Source organism: Lissotriton vulgaris, chromosome 8 (assembly GCF_964263255.1).
Source record: "Lissotriton vulgaris chromosome 8, aLisVul1.2, whole genome shotgun sequence".
Classification (NCBI taxonomy): domain Eukaryota; kingdom Metazoa; phylum Chordata; class Amphibia; order Caudata; family Salamandridae; genus Lissotriton; species Lissotriton vulgaris.
The window spans coordinates 855,360,571-855,380,417 of record NC_141696.1 but is presented as its reverse complement, the minus strand read 5'-3'; positions in this window follow the sequence as shown (position 1 = coordinate 855,380,417).

Genomic DNA, 19,847 nt, shown 5'->3' with positions numbered 1-19,847 from the left:
CTTGCACCATGGTGCAAAGGTACCCGCATTGGTGCACAGCAGCCCATTGTGTGCCGGTGAAGGGGAAACGTACATAAAAGCTCCACATTTGACAGATAGGGCATATTCCTACACTTTTCTTTTGCTGGAGGGCAGGGCAGCAGCAGGAAGGCTTGCGGCGCTGACCTATGGCAAAACCTCATATTGAGGCCCTTAATTTAGCAGTCTAAAATGGCAGAAGCCTGACCTTGCCTTCAGGACATTTGCAATTAGACAGAAGCTGGCAGGAGTTGACCGGGTAGTGAGTGTGAAACTCCACGACAGACACAGCCATAGCCTAGCCGGTGTGAAAGCAATGTACAAAAGCCAATGGATGTGTCTGTTTTCATTGCTGATCTCGCACGATGAGTTGATGTACGCAGCTTTGAAGAAAAAGGTCACTTGCCTCCTAACTGTGCCACCAAGAACACCTCCTCAACTTTTGCCTCTGTTTAGTCTCTCTAGTAGCCATAAAGCCAGAGAAAGCAGGAGACAGGGATTGAAACTTCTTGGCAGTGGACCTAGAGATGCTGGCTGATGAGGTCCTGTCCCTGTACAGCAAGCTGTATGGCTAACCAGAGGGACAGGTACATATTTAACATTAAAATGTATTTCTTACTAGCTTTTCAATTTTTTTAGCACAGGCTAGAAAGTCCCTTTTCATGCCAGAGTGATGCGTAATGATTGAAGTGAAGTTTCTGTTTTTTTAATTACCTAAAAAAATTATGGTGTGTATTTTTAAACAAATTTAAATTACACAACACCACATCATGCATATGAACTGTGGGTTTGACACCCTTTTTTATTTGGTGTATATTGCTATATATATGTATATGTATATTAAAAAAATTAATGTGAAATTTACTAAATTAACATTATGTTGATTAAAAATACATTATTATTTTGTATACAAATTAACATATATATGTGTGTATAGATATTCATGTGTATATATAAATATATGCAATTTTTTAGGTATATGTATATATATATACATATATACATACATACATATATATATATATATATATATATATATATATATATATATATATATATATATATATATATATATATATATATATATATATATATATATATATATATATATATTACCTACTGGCGGTCGCCAGTAGGTATATATAGTTAGGATTTTTTCCCTATGGGATTTTTGAAAATTCTATGTCTAATAACTTTGGCGTTTGTGGACGGAATCGGCTGAAATTTTCAGGAAAATGGCACATATTGTTTCTGAGCAGCCCTTGAAAATTTGGGGGGGTTTTGTCGAGGGGGGGCCGAGAAAAAAGGGGGGTCCCAAAACGCGTTTTTCCCATGTTAATTTCCATAGGGCGGTTGGACTCACTTTTAGCTCGAACGGCTGAATGGATTTGCACGAAACTTGGCAAAATTGTAGGGACTGTTAGCCCGATGTGCCTTTGCTAGGTCTCAATATATGTGCTCCAGTAGTTTTTGAGAAATTAACGTTCAAAACAAGATATATATCTGTAACAGCGCTCCGGGCAGCGATCCGGTCCGCTTACTTTTCGCGAAACGGAACTTTGCGCGCAGAAAGCTGATTGGCTCTCCGGTGTCTGTCAACATTCTAAACAGTCCGGAGCGGCCGCCATCTTATCTCTCGGTAGGATCGAGAGAGAAGAAGAGGTGAAAAACGAAGGGGGAATTTAATGAAAGGGGGCTAGGTATACCCCTCTTGACCCCCTAGGAATGTTGTTGGGGTTATTAAAGGGTCCCGTGGGGAAAATAAAAAAAAAATGATTTTTCACGGTAGAAGCGCTTCACGGGCCGCGAACTGGGCCGCAAACTGGTAGCGAAACGGGAATTCGCCATTTTGTGCTTCGTTTTAATTGTTTAGAGACAAAAATTATCGCCGCACATCGGCCACAATGCCTGAATATCGCTGAAAAGTCAGCGATATTCATGCATTATCCAGCAAATGCTCTTAGCCATGTTATCCACCTTCCATTGGATAACATGGCTAAAAACTGCTCTGTGCGTGAGCTTTTTTTTTTTTTTTTGCTGCGTGACGTTTGTTAACGTTCGATTCGATGGAAATCAGGAAGTGTTGACCACCATTTTGTCACTGCGAGTAAATATTTTGTTATAAATGAATCCTTATTGATAAACATTGTCTGCGCCATCTTGCGTTTTTGTCCAATGCCACAATTTTGTCGTGCACGGCAGCCATTTTAGATGCCTTGACCAGGGCCACTCTCTGCACGCCGCCGATCCTCAGCATGGCTCCCCACCCTCGCAAGCATCTCCCCCACGCACTGGTCACCCCCGCTCTTTCTCTCATGCATGGGCCATATACTTCCCTCCATCTGCGCTGCTCTTCTCTGAGAATCACACCCTGTGCCCGCCCGACACCTCCCTTTCACCCTATTCACTACCGCACCCTCTGACACTCCTCTTCCTCTGTGTCCGATTGTCCAGGCCGGACCTAGGCTATCACCTAGCCCTGCGGATGTAGTTTATGGCCCCAGCTGTAGAGTATCCAGACATGCCAACCCTCCCGATTCAGGCGTGAGACTACTGATTTCAGTGCTAGTCTCCCGCCTCCCGATTCCTGCAAGCAAAAACCCGGGGGCATATTACCAACAACTAGCGATAATTTTTGTCTCTAACTTGTTTAGAGACAAATATTATCGCCGCACATCGGCGAATTTTATCGCACATAAACCTTGCTATTAGCAAGGTTTATCGCAAATGCGATAAAAAACGGGCGCAATGCATGAATATCGTTGAAAAGTCAGCCATATTCATGCATTATCCAGCAAATGCTCTTAGCCATGTTATCCACTTCCCATTGGATAACATGGCTAAAACTGCTCAGGGCAGGTGTTAGGTTTTGGAGATATTCGCGCTTAGCGCGAATATCTCCAAAAGTTGGTAATAGGAGATAGCGATGGTTAGGGACTGTTTCCAGTCGCTAAAATCTTGGCACGCCCACTTTGCATGTCATTAGTGATAAATATCACTGATATGCAAAGCGGGGCCCAAGATGGTCGATATCTCCTTTTAGATGTCACTAACTGGTGTTAGCGACAGCTTGGTAATAGGGAGATAATTTTATCTCTTTTTTTTTGGCTTTTAAAGCGCAAAAAGCGGAAATAAACCCCCTTGATAATATGCCCCATGATTTCTCGGGGGTTTCAGCTGACAGGGCTTGGTATTGTGTTACGTGCTAATTCTTCCAGGAAACGTCAGAGGGTCGATGCAGGGGTTCTAAAAGGGGTGATAAACCATTTAAGCCTCATGAACAAGCGCATGGTCTTTTAAAGATTTGTGAAGTACTCGGGGCGGCGGTGTGTGTGTGCCCTCTTTCAGGAGCGGGCGGGGGTGGCACTGCCAGCAACTTGCCAGGCCAGGCAGTGTTCAACACGTGCATCACCCTTTCTCTGCCTGCTATTGCGCTCCATGCTTCGGAAAGGTAAGAAAAAGAACGTGCATTTGAGTTTGAAATGTCCGATCTTGTAGCAGTACACTTGCAAAGCCCACACATGACAATAACCCGATTCAAGGCCCCATTCACCCGATTTTTTAAACATATATAGCACTCCAACAAAGTTAGATTTTAAAACTTTATTAACTTTTAACTATAATGAACGGAACAAAAACTGTAAAAACATTTAAACATTTTTCACCCAAAAAAGCAACAATTGTCAGAAGCTGTCTTTTGTGCGAATAGTCCCAAGGCAGCACAACGTGCTGATTTCTGGACGGCACCCAGGTGATGTCGCCTGGGTGCCGCACTGGTTTTGGTATCCTACAATGCTGCTCCGAAAATTGGCGTGGGGCGTCCCGGGTGGGGCGGGGGGAGGCCTCGTCAGTAGCGGTCTGTTGTGCGAATAGTCCCAAGGCAGCAGAACGCGCTGAGATGTTGATGGCACCCAGGTGATGTCCAGTAAACTGCCGCACTGGTTTTGGTATCCTACAATGCTGCTCCGAAAATTGGCGTGGGGCGGCCCGGGGGGGGGGGGGGGGCGTGGGGGAGGCGGCGTGAACGGGCCTCCCCAGGTGGCGGCCATCCAGCTGAGTTGCGCCCGCTCTTGCGGCTACAGCGTCTCGCTCACCATGTTGTTGAGTTGCTCCCACTCTTGCAGTGCAGCGATAGGCGGCTGCCACATGACTCTTAAAATGGCGGACGGCTCTTCGGTTTTGGGCCTGGTCCACTGAAATGGCCCTGGGACACCTTGGAACTCGGACGCTTGCCTGCTAGGGCTTGGGCTCCATTCTCTAAAAGCGTCCCCTCAGCCGTGAAGATTCTACAAAAGTCTTGGGGGCCCCCGACTCCCGCAGGCTTCCGGTGGGGAGCGGCTGCCATGATTGCTCGCGGAATGACCACGATGGAGCTACGAGATGGTGGTGCTCTCATGCTGACGCCAGCTTTAGTCTGAAACATCCAGAAACAAGGTGGGGCTTTCATCGTTTGGGGAAAAAAAATGTTCTAAACCAATGAAAAGTGTTATTTTTAGGTCATATGACCAAGCCTTCCATCTTTAGGAAACCAAAAGTAAAATGAACCAATGAAAAGTTTTATAAACAAGTCACATGACCTGTTATGCGGCATAGGGCTACAAAAAGCGTAGAAAATCCGTTGGCACGTGAGGCGGCGTCAGTAGCGGACCGATGTGCGAATAGGCCGAAGGCAGCACAACGCGCTGAGATCCGGATGGCACCGAGGTGGTGTCCAGCAAATTGCCGCACTGGTGTGGCCATCCTACAATGCTGCGCCGAAAGACGGCGTGTCCAGCTGAGTTCCGGTCACTCTTGCGGTACAGTGAGTCGAACGCGCCGAGATCCGGATGGCACCGAGGTTGTGTCCAGCAAGTTGCCGCACTGGTGTGGCCATCCTACAATGCTGTGCCGAAAGTCGGCGTGGGGTGCCCCGTTGGCTTATGAGGTGATGTCAGTAGTGGACCGATGTGTGAATAGGTCGGAACCAGCATAAGGCGCCAAGATCCGAATGGCAAGTCCTGGATGTTGAGTGCCATAGTTGAGAGTTCTGAGCAGTGCTTGTAAGACTATCTGAAGCTTATTTGCACCTGCTGCAGCTTCACTGTTGCCCAAGGTGGTGTCCAGCAAATTGCTGCACTGGTGTGGCCATCCTACAATGCTGCGCCGAAAGACGGCGTGTTCAGCTGAGTTCCGGTCACTCTTGCGGTACAGTGACTCGAACGCGCCGAGATCCGGATGGCACCGAGGTGGTGTCCAGCAAGTTGGCGCACTGGTATGGCCATCCTACAATGCTGCGCCGAAAGACGGCGTGACCAGCTGAGTTCCGGTCACTCTTGCGGTACAGTGACTCGAACGCTCCGAGATCCGGATGGCACCGAGGTGGTGTCCAGCAAGTTGCCGCACTGGTGTGGCCATCCTACAATCCTGCGCCGAAAGTCAGTGTGGGGTGCCCCGTTGGCTTATGAGGTGATGTCAGTAGTGGACCGATGTGTGAATAGGTCGGAAGCAGCACAAGGCGCCCTGCACTGTTGAGCTTTTTTCAATGCCTGTTTTTTGTTGTTTCCCCTCCATCAAAAACAAAAAAAAAATATAAAACTGTGCAAAAATACAAAAAAATGTTTAGAAAAGCAGTGCTTGTAAGACTGTCTGAAGCTCTTTTGCACCTGCTGCAGCTTCACTATTGCCCTGGTGTGGACAAAGATCGCCCATGACTTAGGCTGATTGAGAGTTTGTAGAAAAATGGCTTCAGATTTTCCACATATTACTCTTCAACATTCTTCCTAAATGTAACAATGTGAGACTCACTAGGAGAACGGCTGTTTATCTTTCCTTTCAAAATGCTGCCAACAATATTTTCTGAATGGAAGACACCATCTTGTAGCATAAAGGGCCGAAAGGGGTTCTGGTCTGGCCGATTGTTGGTGGAGACATTTTGACTATATCTTGGACCTGCCCGGCCTTGCCCAAAATGGCGCCGGTATAAATGGGACTCGCAACTCCTTGCCCGCAAATGTATATCTAGAAAATTTTATTGTAAGTGGCCCTGTCTTATTTTAATTACAAAATATACGTCCACCGATTCCGCAACTGTTAGACACCTTAGTTCTTGCAACCTAATGGCCCGCTCGTTACGTTCCTTTACAGTGTAAATGTCTCCTCATCATATACGATTTCAGTTTGCTCCGTGGCCGGCCCAGGTGGTTATAGGCCCGTATTTGTATACTGACATTTTCACAATAAAGGTTTTTAAATCAAACACGGTAGTAGTATTTACATTGGTAAAGTTTTTACTTTTAGTCACTGTTTTCGAATCAGTAAAAGGCAAGTGAAATAAAGCAGTCCAATTACATGACGGATAAAAGGTATAATATGTAGGAACGTAGTAAAGATAAATGGTCAAGGGCAGTTGTGTTTTCCACTCCTGCAACATAAAGTGATCGATAAGAATCTGATAATCAGGCGTATCGGCGACTAAGACAGCAGGCCCAGTCTCTTTTACTCAACGGCTCCGTCATGGAACGAAGAAACGCCCTTTTTCTCGAAAAAGGAATATATTTTACTTGCAGGACAGTTGTAAATTTTCCGGGAAAGTACATTAGCCTGGAATATTATAACATATATGTTTTAAAAAAAATAATGTTCGAAAATAATAAAAAGCGTAATTTTTAGGTCATATGACCAAGCTTTTCATCATTAAAATAACAAAAGTAAAATGAACCAATGAAAAGTTTTATTAACAAGTCACATGACCTGTTATGCTTACGTTACGCGCTGCGCGCCGCGCCCCGGATCACTTCCGGGTGCGCTAACGCGGCGTGTCATATAACGCATTACCCGACAACGTAGGTCAAGAATATAGTCAAAATGTCTCCACCAACCAGCGTTCGGAACACAACCCCTTTCAGCAGTCCAAAAAGTTCTGTTAAATGACAACAGAGGGGACAGGCAACAAGAACCATCAGTCAAAGAGGGGAGGGCAAGTTCTTCTCTTCCGGGTCATGTTGGGGCGCTACCGGAACTGATCGAATTGGTAGTCTACAGTGTTTCTGGATGTTTCAGACTAAAGCTGGCGTCAGCATGAGAGCACTACCATCTCGTAGCTCCGTCGTGGCCATTCCACGAGCAGACATGGCAGCCGCTCCCCACCAGAAGCCTGCGGGAGTCGGGGGCCCCCAAGACTTTTGTAGAATCTTCACGGCTGAGGGGACGCTTTCGAGAATGGGACCCAAGCCCTATCAGGGAAGCGTCCGAGTTCCAAGGTGTCCCAGGGCCATTTTAGTGGACCAGGCCCAAAACCGAAGAGCCGGCCGCCATTTTGAGAGTCCTGTGGCAGCCGCCTATCGCTGCACCGCAAGAGCGGGAGCAACTTAACCACATTGTGAGCGAGACGCTGTAGTCGCAAGAGCGGGCGGTAAACAGCTGAATGGCGGAAGAGGCACAGTGTAGCAAAAGCGGGCGGAATGGCAACTAAAACGGTAAAGGGGCGCCCCACTACAGCGTGTCTTCAGGTCAAACGGATTGTGGGACAAAGTCCAGAATAGAAGAGTCATCAAAAGGCAAAAAGTTCCGCCGGACCCCGGGAGCCGGCCGCCTATGTCGGGGGCGATCTCAGGCTACACCAGTGCTATAAGACTTGGGGAGGGGGTCGGAGCCAAGCGTCTTCTCCGAGTCCGTGCCATCACACCGCCCCTCGGGGGCCTCCGTCAAGCGGTTTAGGGAGGTACCATATAACATTGTTTTCAAATGCAGTCAGGTCCACAAACGACCCTCACTTACTTTGAGAATAGTGAAGCTGCAGTAGGTGGAAATAAGCTTCAGACAGTCTTACAAGCACTGCTTTTGTAAACATTTTTTGTTTTTTTTGTATTTTTGCACAGTTTTATATATTTTTTTTTGTTTTTGATGGAGGGGAAACAACAAAGCACAGGCATTGAAAAAGGCTCAAACTCAGAACTCTGAACTATGGCACCCAATATCCAGGACTTTCCATCCGGATCTTGGCGCCTTGTGCTGCTTCCGACCTATTCACACATCGGTCCACTACTGACATCATCTTATAAACCAACGTTATGTAAATAGTTATTTAATAAAATGTTTTACCCTGTTTCTTTGCTGGTGTGTTGTCTATATTTTTAATATTTGCATAGGGTTTGTCGTTATTTTGGGCGGGGTGGGTGACGGAGCCGAGCTGTCTTGCAGCCCTCATGGTGTGGAGCTCAGTTCATCTCACTATTTTCGTATTTCTCATGAAGGGTTGTTTATAATATTTCTATTTTAGTGAGGTCAAAAAGAGATCCAATTAGTGGCCTACTGATTTTGCTCGATTACTTTTATTTTTTTACACAATTTTTCACGATCTGCAAAGACTAAACAGAGTATTGCGACTTTGTGCTTGTTTGTAAATAGAGAATGAACCAAAGAGAATCAATTGAAAAACAGTAAATGCTTGGATAACAATCAATCAAATGGAGAGACAAGCAGGCAGGACGGATTACAACGGGGGTAAAGGCCTGCGTTAACTACTCTTCACTATCTGCAAAGAGAGAGTACTACTAAGAGAAAAGAGGGGAGGGGGGCAGCGTTCAAAGCACATCAGCGTGCATAAATACGAAAATGTTTTTATCTATCACGTACTTGACATTTTAAAGCTTTTCATATTTGCTATTAAAAAACCAATGAAATTCACAGAAAAAAACCATAGGTTATAGTGGATATATAGTTAGGAATTTGCATTTACAAAACCTTGAAAATTCAATGAAAAAACCATTGGTTTTAGGCCATATATAGTTAGGGATTTGCATTTACAAAACCTTATTTTACTCGCATAAAACCATTGAAATTCCATATATAGTTATAAGCGCTAACTATATATCGCGCACCCGCAATCCACTGCTGATGATGTCACATATTACATCATTCATGACATGGTTAGTGACATCACTGATGACATCACTGATGACATCTCAAATGACATCACTGATGACATCACTGAAAACATCTCATTTGACATGACTGATAACATCACTGATGATATCATTCATGTGATAATACCATGAACCTCTTCAGACTCTAATATAACCTTAGATACAATCAGTGTAAACAGACAGTCACAGACTGTCACTCATCCATGGAGTTACTCACACACCTAGTCAGTTATGCCAAAAATCAATCACACCTCCATTTTCTCAACTATACAGTTATACACACCTTACTTATTCAAACATATACTAACACATATTTACTTTACTCTCTTATACAATCTCTGATACATGTTCACAATGATCCATACAGCCACTCACACATTCACTGGCTCTTATGCACAGTTATTTATAGATGTCAACTCTCACATGTACTGTGTTTTACATATGTACTTAATTTGACATGTAGCACTGAGATATCCATTCACTCACTAATACACTCATGCACAGTCAACCGCCCATACAGCTGTTTGCACATGCACTTTTGAATCTATACATATAGTGAATCAACTACTCGCACATCTATGTACAGAGTCACACACCTTCCAGCCACCCATACACACACACTCAGTTTCCCATACAAATACTTGGACAACCAATCAATAACCCATAGTTACTCATATAGCTACTGATCAACATATGCAGCAGTTTGTAGAACAACAGATATAATGATGCACAAATTAAAACAGTTTAGTCACTAACCCATGCACTCAGTGAGACACATTTAATCACTCACTCAATCAGTCAGTCAGTCATGCACCTAGGAAATCCTTCATCCAGACACTTATATATCCACTCATTCTTCAATATGTAAAACATATTTTAACTTTACAGAAACATACAGTCACTGGATGTTGTAATCAGTGATGTCATCAGTGATGTCATCAGTGATGTCATTTGAGATGTCATCAGTGATGTCATCAGTGATGTCACTAACCATGTCATGAATGATGTAATATGTGACATCATCAGCAGTGGATTGCGGGTGCGCGATATATAGTTAGCGCTTATAACTATATATGGAATTTCAATGGTTTTATGCGAGTAAAATAAGGTTTTGTAAATGCAAATCCCTAACTATATATGGCCTAAAACCAATGGTTTTTTCATTGAATTTTCAAGGTTTTGTAAATGCAAATTCCTAACTATATATCCACTATAACCTATGGTTTTTTCTGTGAATATATATATGTATATATGTATATAAATTACCTACTGGCGGTCACCAGTAGGTATATATAGTTAGGATTTTTTTCCTATGGGATTTTTGAAAATTCTATGTGGAATAACTTTGGCGTTTGTGGACGCAATTTCGTGAAGGGGGGGCCGAGAAAAAAGGGGGGTCCCAAAACGCGTTTTTAACATTGAGTTTTCCATAGGGCGGTTGGACTCACTTTTAGCTCGAACGGCTGAATGGATTTACACGAAACTTGGCAAAATTGTAGATATGGTTTGCCCGACGTGTCTTTGCTATGTCTCAATATATGTGCTCCAGTGGATTTTGAGAAATTAACGTTTTAAAAAACAGATATATCTGTGACAGCGCTCCGGTTAGCGCCCCGGTTCGCGTACCTGACGCGTAACGGAACTTCACGAAGGGAAGCTGTGGCTCTCCGGTGTCTGTCAACATTCTAAACAGTCCAGACCGGCCGCCATCTTGTCTCTCGGTAGGATCGAGAGACAAGAGGAGGAGAAAAATGAAGGGGGAATTTAATGAAAGGGGGCAAGGTAGACCCCTCTTGACCCCCTAGGAATGATGTTGGGGTTATTAAAGGGTCCCGTGGGGCAAAAAAAAAATTCGATTTTTCGCGGTAGAAGCGCTTCCCGGTACGCGAACCGGGTCGCGAACCGGGTCGCTCACCGGTAGCGTAACGGGAGTTCGCCATTTTGTGTTTCGTTTTAATTAAATCACAAGATGGAGGAAAAACAATGTGGGAAATGGGTATAAGGGGGCACGGGAGACGTATCCTGACCCCCTAGGTTTTCTGAGGGTGGCTGAGGAGGCTCATATATATTGATACATGTCTTCCAGCGGCTGCGCGTGAGCGGAATTTTTTTTGTTGCTGCGTGACGTCTGTTAATGTTTGATTCGAAGGAAATCAGGAAGTGTTGACCGCCATTTTGTCACTGCGAGTAAATATATTGTTCATTTCAAAGCGTTGGAACATGGAAAAGGGAGAAGGTAGAGATTGTCTTGCTGCATAGTTTTTCTCAGGGTGTGCAATAAGGCCCCGGTTGTGCTTATACTCACGGTGGGGTCTTCGAACACTTTAGCAAATGATGATCCAAGCTGAGGCAAAGGAGGGCGTCAGTCGGGGGGAGGAGCAATGGTGATTCTCACTGTAAGATAGGTAGTGCGCACTCTTGTCCCCCCTTTTGTAATCTGTCATGCCTATCTTCTCCCCACTGATTGGTAATTGGTTCTACCCGGACCATTTATTAGAGGTAGCTCGTCCGGCCCCACCGGAGGGCACCCCTAATAAAGAGGACATCTATATAAAATACGGATTAGCCACGGTACCTTCCTAGCAAATTATGGCAAAACAAAAGGAATCGAACAAAATCAGTAGGCCACTGATAGGATCCTTTCTGGCCCTGCTAAAACAAGAAACACCAGGAAATAGCCCTCCGCAAAAGTATGAAACCAGGGGGAGGAGCCAAGCTCACGGTCGGGATGGCCACGAGGTAGTTCGGCTTCGCCGCCCTCGCTGCCTAAGCATGCCTGCCCTACCACCCACACCGCCCAATAACCGACAAACCCTATACAAATGAAAGTCTGCTGATACCCACTATCGGCGTCACCAGATTGGACTAGATCACGCACAATTGGACTATGTCTTTTTCTGGTTATACAGTAACATCTTTGTGCTCGTTGCCACATTACAAATATATAGCACTCCAACAAAGTAGTAGGATTATAACACTTTAATAACTTATAAATATATACAACGCTCCAACAAAGTAAACACGTTAAAAAAAACATTTTAAACAACTATTTACATGGCAGCCTGCTGCAACATCCATCTCAAAGCATTCACCGTCCGCTTGACACTGTCCCTGCCCCTCCCTCCCCGGAGTAGCAACAATGGGCTGCTTTGGGCTGTCTTTTAGTCGGCTTTGGGCTATAAAAAACCTACAAAATCCGTCGGCCTGTGAATAGGCTGAAGGTAGCACAACGCGCCGAGATCCGGACGACACCGAGGTGGTGTCCAGCAAGTTGCCGCACTGGTCTGGCCATCCTACAATGCTGCGCCGAAAGACGGCATGGGACGCCCCGGGGGGGAGGCGGCGCGAACGGGCCTCCCCCGCCTTCCCAGGTGGAGGCTCCTCAGCTGCAGTGGGGCGCCCCTTGGCGTTTCACTCGCCATCCAGCTGAGTTGCGCCCGCTCTTGCGGCACAGTGCCTCACCCACCATCCAGCTGAGTTGCGCCCGCTCTTGCGGCTATAGCGTCTCGCCCACCATCCAGCTGAATTGCGCCCACTCTTGCGGTGCAGCGATAGGCGGCTGCCACAGGACTATCAAAATGGCGGCCGGCTCTTCGGATTTGGGCCTGGTCCACTAAAATGGCCCTGGGACACCTTGGAACTCGGACGCTTGCCTGCTAGGGCATGGGCCCCATTCCCGAAAGCGTCCCCTCAGCCTTGAAGATTCTACAAAAGTCACCAGGGCCCCCGACTCCCGCAGGCTATCGGTGGGGAGCGGCTGCCATGATTGCTTGCGGAATGGCCACGACGGAGCCACGAGATGGTGGTGCTCTCATGCTGACGCCAGCTTCAGTCTGAAACATCCAGAAACACTGTAGACTACCAATTCGATCAGTTCCGGTGGAGCCCCAACGTGACCCGGTAGGGAAGAACTTGCCCTCCCCTCTTTTGACTGATGGTTCTTGTTGCCTATCTCTTCTGTTGTCATTTAACGGAACCTTTTTTGACTGGCGAAAGGAGTTCTGGTCCGACCGCTGGTTGGTGGAGACATTTTGACTATATACTGGACCTGCCCGGCCTCGCCCAAAATGGCGCCGGTATAAATGGGACTCGCAACTCCTTGTTGTGTACTGGTTGCCCAGCCTTGATATCACGAGATACGTATGCAGTTTTGAAGCACATGGCGGGCGGGGACGAGTACTGATTGAACATTTGGACATCCCTATTGATATTAAGTTCTGATGTGTTATTGATTACTGTACTATTGAAAGTTCGAATTAACGTCACCCATGGTACTTGCCCGCAAATGTATATCTAGAAAATGTTATTGTAACTGGCCCTGTCGTACTTTAATTATAAAATTTACGTCCACCGATTCCGCAACTGTTAGACACCTTAGTTCTTGCAACCTAATGGCCCGCCCGTTACGTTCTTCTAAGTGTAAATGTCCCCTCATCATATACGATTCCAGTTTGCTCCGTGGCCGGCCCACGTGGTTATAGGCCCGTATTTGTATACTGACATTTTCACAATAAATGTTTTTAAAACAAAACATGGTAGTAGTACCTAGATTGGTAAAGTTTTGAATAATAGCCACTGTTTTCGAATCAGTAAAAGGCAAGTGAAATAAAGCAGCCCGATTACATGATGGTTAAAAGGTATAATACGCAGGAATGCTGTAAAGATAAATGGTCAAGGGCTGTTGTGTTTTCCACTCCTGCATTTCGGGCTGACAAAGACCTTCATCGGGGAGCCTCTGCAATTAAACGAGACATAGCAATGAGAACGGAGTTCCATAATATTATCCAAATGAAACTGAAAAAAGTGAAAAACGGGTGGCATGCTAGTGCTCATGGCTCTTTAGAGTTTTGTGTTCGTGAAACGGTCAAGGTGAAATGAGCGAAGAAATAGTGAAATTACTCAAAGTGAGGAGTCAAATAAGAAGGAAACGCAGAGTGAAATATAGAGTTAGTAGCTGTATGCGAGTTACTACAAACAAAGATCGCTCGAAGTGAAGAGGCGCCGGTTGTGTCCAGTGTTGAAACGCTAAGTAAGCCTGGAGTAAAAGTGAATGTAACTGGCATGCCGGTCTATGCGAATGGCGTTTGACTATAGGTTCGACGGTGGCGTGAATATTAAGTTACTCGAGTGCTCGGTTGACTGCAAGCATACCGGAATATCGGATTTAATCTATGGGACACTTACTTACTCGTGGAAGTGTGGTCGCTTGCTACGAACGTCAGTTTCGGTGTAAGCAGGAAGTGCTGTGTGTTTAGTAGGGATAGTGGAGACCGAAGACGGACTAACGGGAGTGTTCAAGGAAAGTGGCCATCTTGGAAAGGTTACCCACATGGTGAAAATGGTGAAAAAAGCATTAGGATTTTAAAAAAGAATTAGGATTTTAGAAAAAGTAGGGGTAAACTTAAAACAAATGTAATAATAATCAATCGCATGTCAGGAAACAATGTCAGTGTTTTAAACAAAACATGAAAATTCTAAACGGTCATTGAGACCGATTGGTTTCATGGTCTGCATACGATAAATCCAAGCCATTTCCCTCTGAAGTAGGTGCTTATTATTGTCCATTCCTTCGATTTTTCGTACTTGTTCTAGAATCAAAAACTTAAGTTGGGAGACGTTATGTCGGTTTTCATTGAAATGTGTCGCCACATTGGACTTTGCGTTCTTGAGTCTAATATTGGATTTATGCTCGTTGATACGAGTCTTGATCTTTCTCTCCGTCTTTCCTATGTAGCTTTTTCCGCAAGGACATTTGATTAAATATACGACATTGGTTGAGTCGCATGTGGCATTCACTAACAGTTTTATTGGAGTTCCTTTCATGGGGTGGTTCACTACAGTTCCCGTGATGATGTTGTTACAGTTTCCGCAATTTTTACATGGCCTTGTGCCTTTAGAAGGCACTTTTTCCTGGTGTTTCATTGTCAAAATTTCTTTTATGTTAGCACTGCGGGTATAGGCAAAAAGAGGTGGTTCCTTAAAGGTAGTGCCAAAATCTGGTTCAATGCTCATGATGGGCCAATGCTTTAGGATTATTCGTTTGTATACTGAACTCATGTTGGAAAACTTGGAAACTAATACCATCCTGTTAGTTTGTTTTTGAGGAGTCTTAGAAAACAGTGTTTCCCTAGGAGTGTCAATGGCTTTCTTCTTTGCACTTTCTATGAGGGTTGGAGGATATCCTCTGGCTAGGAACCTTTCTCCCATCTCCTGTAGTCTGATTTGAGTTTGATCAGGGTTAGAGGTAAGTCTTCTGATTCTCAGCATTTGTGATGCGGGTAGGTGAGTTTTTAAAGATCCTTGGTGGTGGCTGGAAAAATGTAGAGCGTTGTTACGGTCAGTTTTTTTACGAAATAAATCTGTCTCAAAACCTGTGGTGGTGACTGTGATTTTGACGTCAAGAAAGGTGATAGTTTTACTGTCGATCTCCCAGGTGAACTGGATACGTTCATTTGCTTGATTCAATGAGGTTAAGGCCCGAAATGCATTGGAGCATTTGGATATATTTACTTGGATGTATTTACTTTGTGAAAATTTGAACTGATTCAAACAAAGTACTCATGAAAACAAAGATGAATGATTAAAATTCTTTTGAACAATATTTGGAGTCTCACTTTTATGAGAACCAATGGAGTGCCTGACATTCAGGGATGACATCATGGCTTCATGGTGACACATGATTTATTGTTTGTAAAGACGTGCCTAGGACGGACACGTTACCTGCTGGGAGCACCCAATTGATTATAACATTCGTGAACACAACGAATTTAAAACCCATTTACAGCCAGCTGTGCGCCTCCTATCTTTGAACATTATTGAATTTTCCACTCCTGCAACATAAAGTGATCGATAAGAATCCGATATTCAGGCCTATCAGCGACTAAGACAGCAGGCCGAGCCTCTTTTGCTCAACGGCTCCCTCATGGGACGAAGAAACGCCCTTTTTCTCGAAATAGGAATATTTTACTTGCAGGACAGTTGTAAATTTCCCGGGAAAATACATTAGCCTGGAACATTGTTAGTGATAAACTGTAAATGCATCTGGGTCCTTTGCTTTACAAGTCAGAGTGAGAAAAAAAAAGGTGGGGCTTTCATCATTTGGGAAAAAAAAATGTTCTAAACCAATGAAAAGTGTTATTTTTAGGTCATATGACCAAGCCTTCCATCATTAGGAAACCAAAAGTAAAATGAACCAATGAAAAGTTTTATAAACAAGTCATATGACCTGTTATGCTTACGTTACGCGCTCCGCGCCGCGCCCCGGATCGCTTCCGGGTGCGCTAACGCGGCGCGTCATAAGACGCATTACGCGGTAACGTGTTACGTCGCGCTTACGCGACGCGTCACAATGTTGATTTCTAACACGGTAGTTGCGCTAACGGAACGTTTACCGGTACGCGGACCGGATCGCGGAACAAAATGAAGCTAACGGGAAGCTGCCCGGTTTTGCGGACCGGCAGCGAAACAAAAAAAAATATTTAAAAAAATATATATATTACAAAAATATAAAATATATTTTTGAATTAGAATAAGAATACATTTTACAGCTTTTGATATTTGCTATTAAAAAGCCATTGAAATTCACTGAAAAAAACATCATTATACATCCACTCATTCTTCAATATGTAAGACATATTTTAACTTTACAGAAACATACAGTCACTGGATGTTGTCAACAGTGATGTCATCAGTGATGTCACTGACCATGACATGAATGATGTAATATGTGACATGATCAGCAGTGGATTGCGGGTGCGCGATATATAGTTAGTGCAACTAACTATATATGCGAATTTCAATGGTTTTGTGCGAGTAAAATAAGGTTTTGTAAATGCTAATCCCTAACTATATATGGTCTATAACCTATGGTTTTTTCAGTGAATTTTCAAGGTTTTGTAAATGCTAATCCCTAACTATATATGGTCTATAACCTATGGTTTTTTCAGTGAATATATATATATATAGATATAGATATATATACACACACACACACAATCGCCTAAAAAGTTGCTTTTTGCAATTGCAATTTTTATAATCCCACAAATAAATGAGCCTAAATTATGTCACTAGCTTGGATTAGTAAAATAAGGACATAACAAGGGATCAGGTAACAACAAAATTGCTTGTTTTTATACAAAACTGTTTGTGATTGATTTCTGAAAATTGTGTTACATCAATACAAACCTACAAAAAGTCACAAAAAAACCTTATTTTTTATTTTTCGTATTCTTACAGGTCAACTCCCATCAGAAGAAGGAGATATGGATGTCCGTCGCCAAGAAAGTGTGTGCCCTGGAGGTCTACAAGCGGCACAGAATCCACTGCCAAAAGGGATGAAAGGACCTATGATGCTGGACCAAGAAGTCAGAAGAATGTCAGCTCTGCCAGTCCGCCCAACATTCGAAGCATGCTCGCCACACTCTAACTCCCCTAATGGCCCACAGACTTGTGTTGGCCTATCCTCAGCTTGATGGGCAGTTGAGAGCAAGACAGCAGCATGAAGGGGCTACTTTTTTTGTGTTTCATTTTAAATATTTCTTTGTTACAGCAAAAAAATGTGGCATCGTCATAAAGGTTGACACATGACCAATGCACAAGAAGAGTTCTTGATGGTCTAAGTTTTGCACTAGGTGTATTATGATGTGTTTTTTATATAAATTTGTGGAAAATGATACCAATATATTTCTGATCACTTTCAAATGACTGTTTTGAGCAGACACATGCCTACCTAAAACAATTAAACATGAATTTGTTTGAGGTTATAAGGGATACTTGTACCAAACAGGTGCACATTTTTACTGGTGTCAGGTGTGATGCTCCATCACTATTGTGAAGGATGTTATGTCTCCCCTATGACAAGTCACATAGCATAAAATGTACTAATGATGTTCCAAATGTCACATTTGTGAGTTAGTATTATCAACAAACAATAGTAACCATGTGAGCCAAATTAACTAAAAACATAATATTGAACGGCTACATTTTTGATTAAAACATGTTACAATTATGTTTTTTTAAATGTACAATTTAATTTATGTTATAATTGACAGTTTTGCATGTTGCTTACTCATTCACAAATGTGCATGTAGGCAAGTCTGTAGTTTCAAAAATCACTTTGATAGGCATACATTTTTTAAACAAACAGAGGAATGTGAAGACATTGCTGACAGAGCAGCACATACCCAAAAACATTAATTGTATGTACTTTGTCATGTCCAGATGATGAAACAATAATGAGCAAAATATGGATTACGTAAAGGTACTTTTGCAGGTAGAATGTTCTGTCACCTACATGTTGGAGTATCTGCAAAACTTAAAATCAGGCCCAACAAATCACTCATTAGGAAATATTTGATATGCATCAAGGTTGAATTATTTTATAATGTAAATTGCATTTTGATTTTTAATGTTAAATAAACATATGAATTCTATGTATTTAACATTTACGGCAATGTTGTAACACGTTTTGACTAACCTGCCAGAATATTTGTTAGACTTTTTTCACATTAGTAAAACCATCTAAATGTAACTTAAAATATTTTGGAGTAAAATATATACATTTTTAATATCTGTACTAAAGTGGATAGATTATTTATCAAGCCCTATGTATTTTACTGATAATGCAGAGGTAATTTGAAAACCACCTAAAAAATAAGACAGGAGCAGTAATTGAAAATTACAAAATTGTGACCAAATGGTGTCTGAAGATTTTCTCTACATGCGGGAGATAAAGATAAAAGTCAACCAAACTTTAAAAGCCTTGAAGCAGGTAAAATATGAAAATATTGAAACATTTTTAAGAAAAAAACTTCATGGTCAGTTATATTTATAAAGATGCAATAAAACTATTTTATATGTCTTTAGGGCATCTTCAAGAGCAGGCATAAGAGGCATTGGCCAAGAAAGAGGGCCACTGTAGCCCCCAGTAGAGATCATAGGACTGAGCGGTCCAGCAAGCAAAATAGCTAGAGGCCCCATGGGAGCAATCATAGTTACTGGGAAAAGGGTCTGGACTGAAACTCTTTTAATTTTATTTATGTGCTTGGAACTTTTATAGCTATTTTACAATGCTGAACAATGGCTGCTGCATGGCTTGATCTCGCTAGTGCAAGCTCTAACTCAGCGTGTTAGTGCTTGCTAGGCGATATAAAGCAATGGATCAAACCAGTGTTTGAAGTTTCAATGCATGTGCATCCAACAAGTGTCAGGAGGGAGCCTTGATGTCCCCCACAGCCAACGGTGAGATACAGTCTCTAACCGTACTCCAATGAGGAGAGATGTGGGTATTGGTAGACCTGGCATCCTTGGTGTAGGTTCCCCCTAAGTTTTTACCTTCGAACCACCTATTTTGGCAGTTTTGGTTTTGCTGGCCTTAGGACTCTGCGCACTTAAACACTGCTAAAGTGCTTGTGCTCGCTCTGTAAAACATGTAATATTGGCTTATACCCAACTGGCATATATAACGTACTTATACGTCCCTAGTAAAGTGCCACTACCTGTGCCCAGGGCCTGTAAAATAAATGCTACTGGTGAGCCTGCAGCACTGATTGTGCCACACACTTAAGTAGCACTTTATACATATCTCAAGCCTGCCATCTCACCGTGTGTCTGTGCAGTCTTAAACTAACATTTCGACCTGCAAAGTAAACCTTTTGCCAGACCCAAACCTTCCCTATTAATATATATAAGTCACCCCTAGTGTAAGCCGTTGACAGCGCAGTGGGCAGGGTGCAATGTACTTAAAAAATAGGACATGTGCTTAAGTTTTACATGTTCTGGTTGTGAAAAACTCTTAAAGTAGTGCCTTTTATTATACAGTTAATTAAAACCGGAACATACAAACATCATATTGATACTTAATAAAATTTAAGGATTAAATAATTGTATACACATTTATAAAATCTGACAATACAAAATAGATGTCAA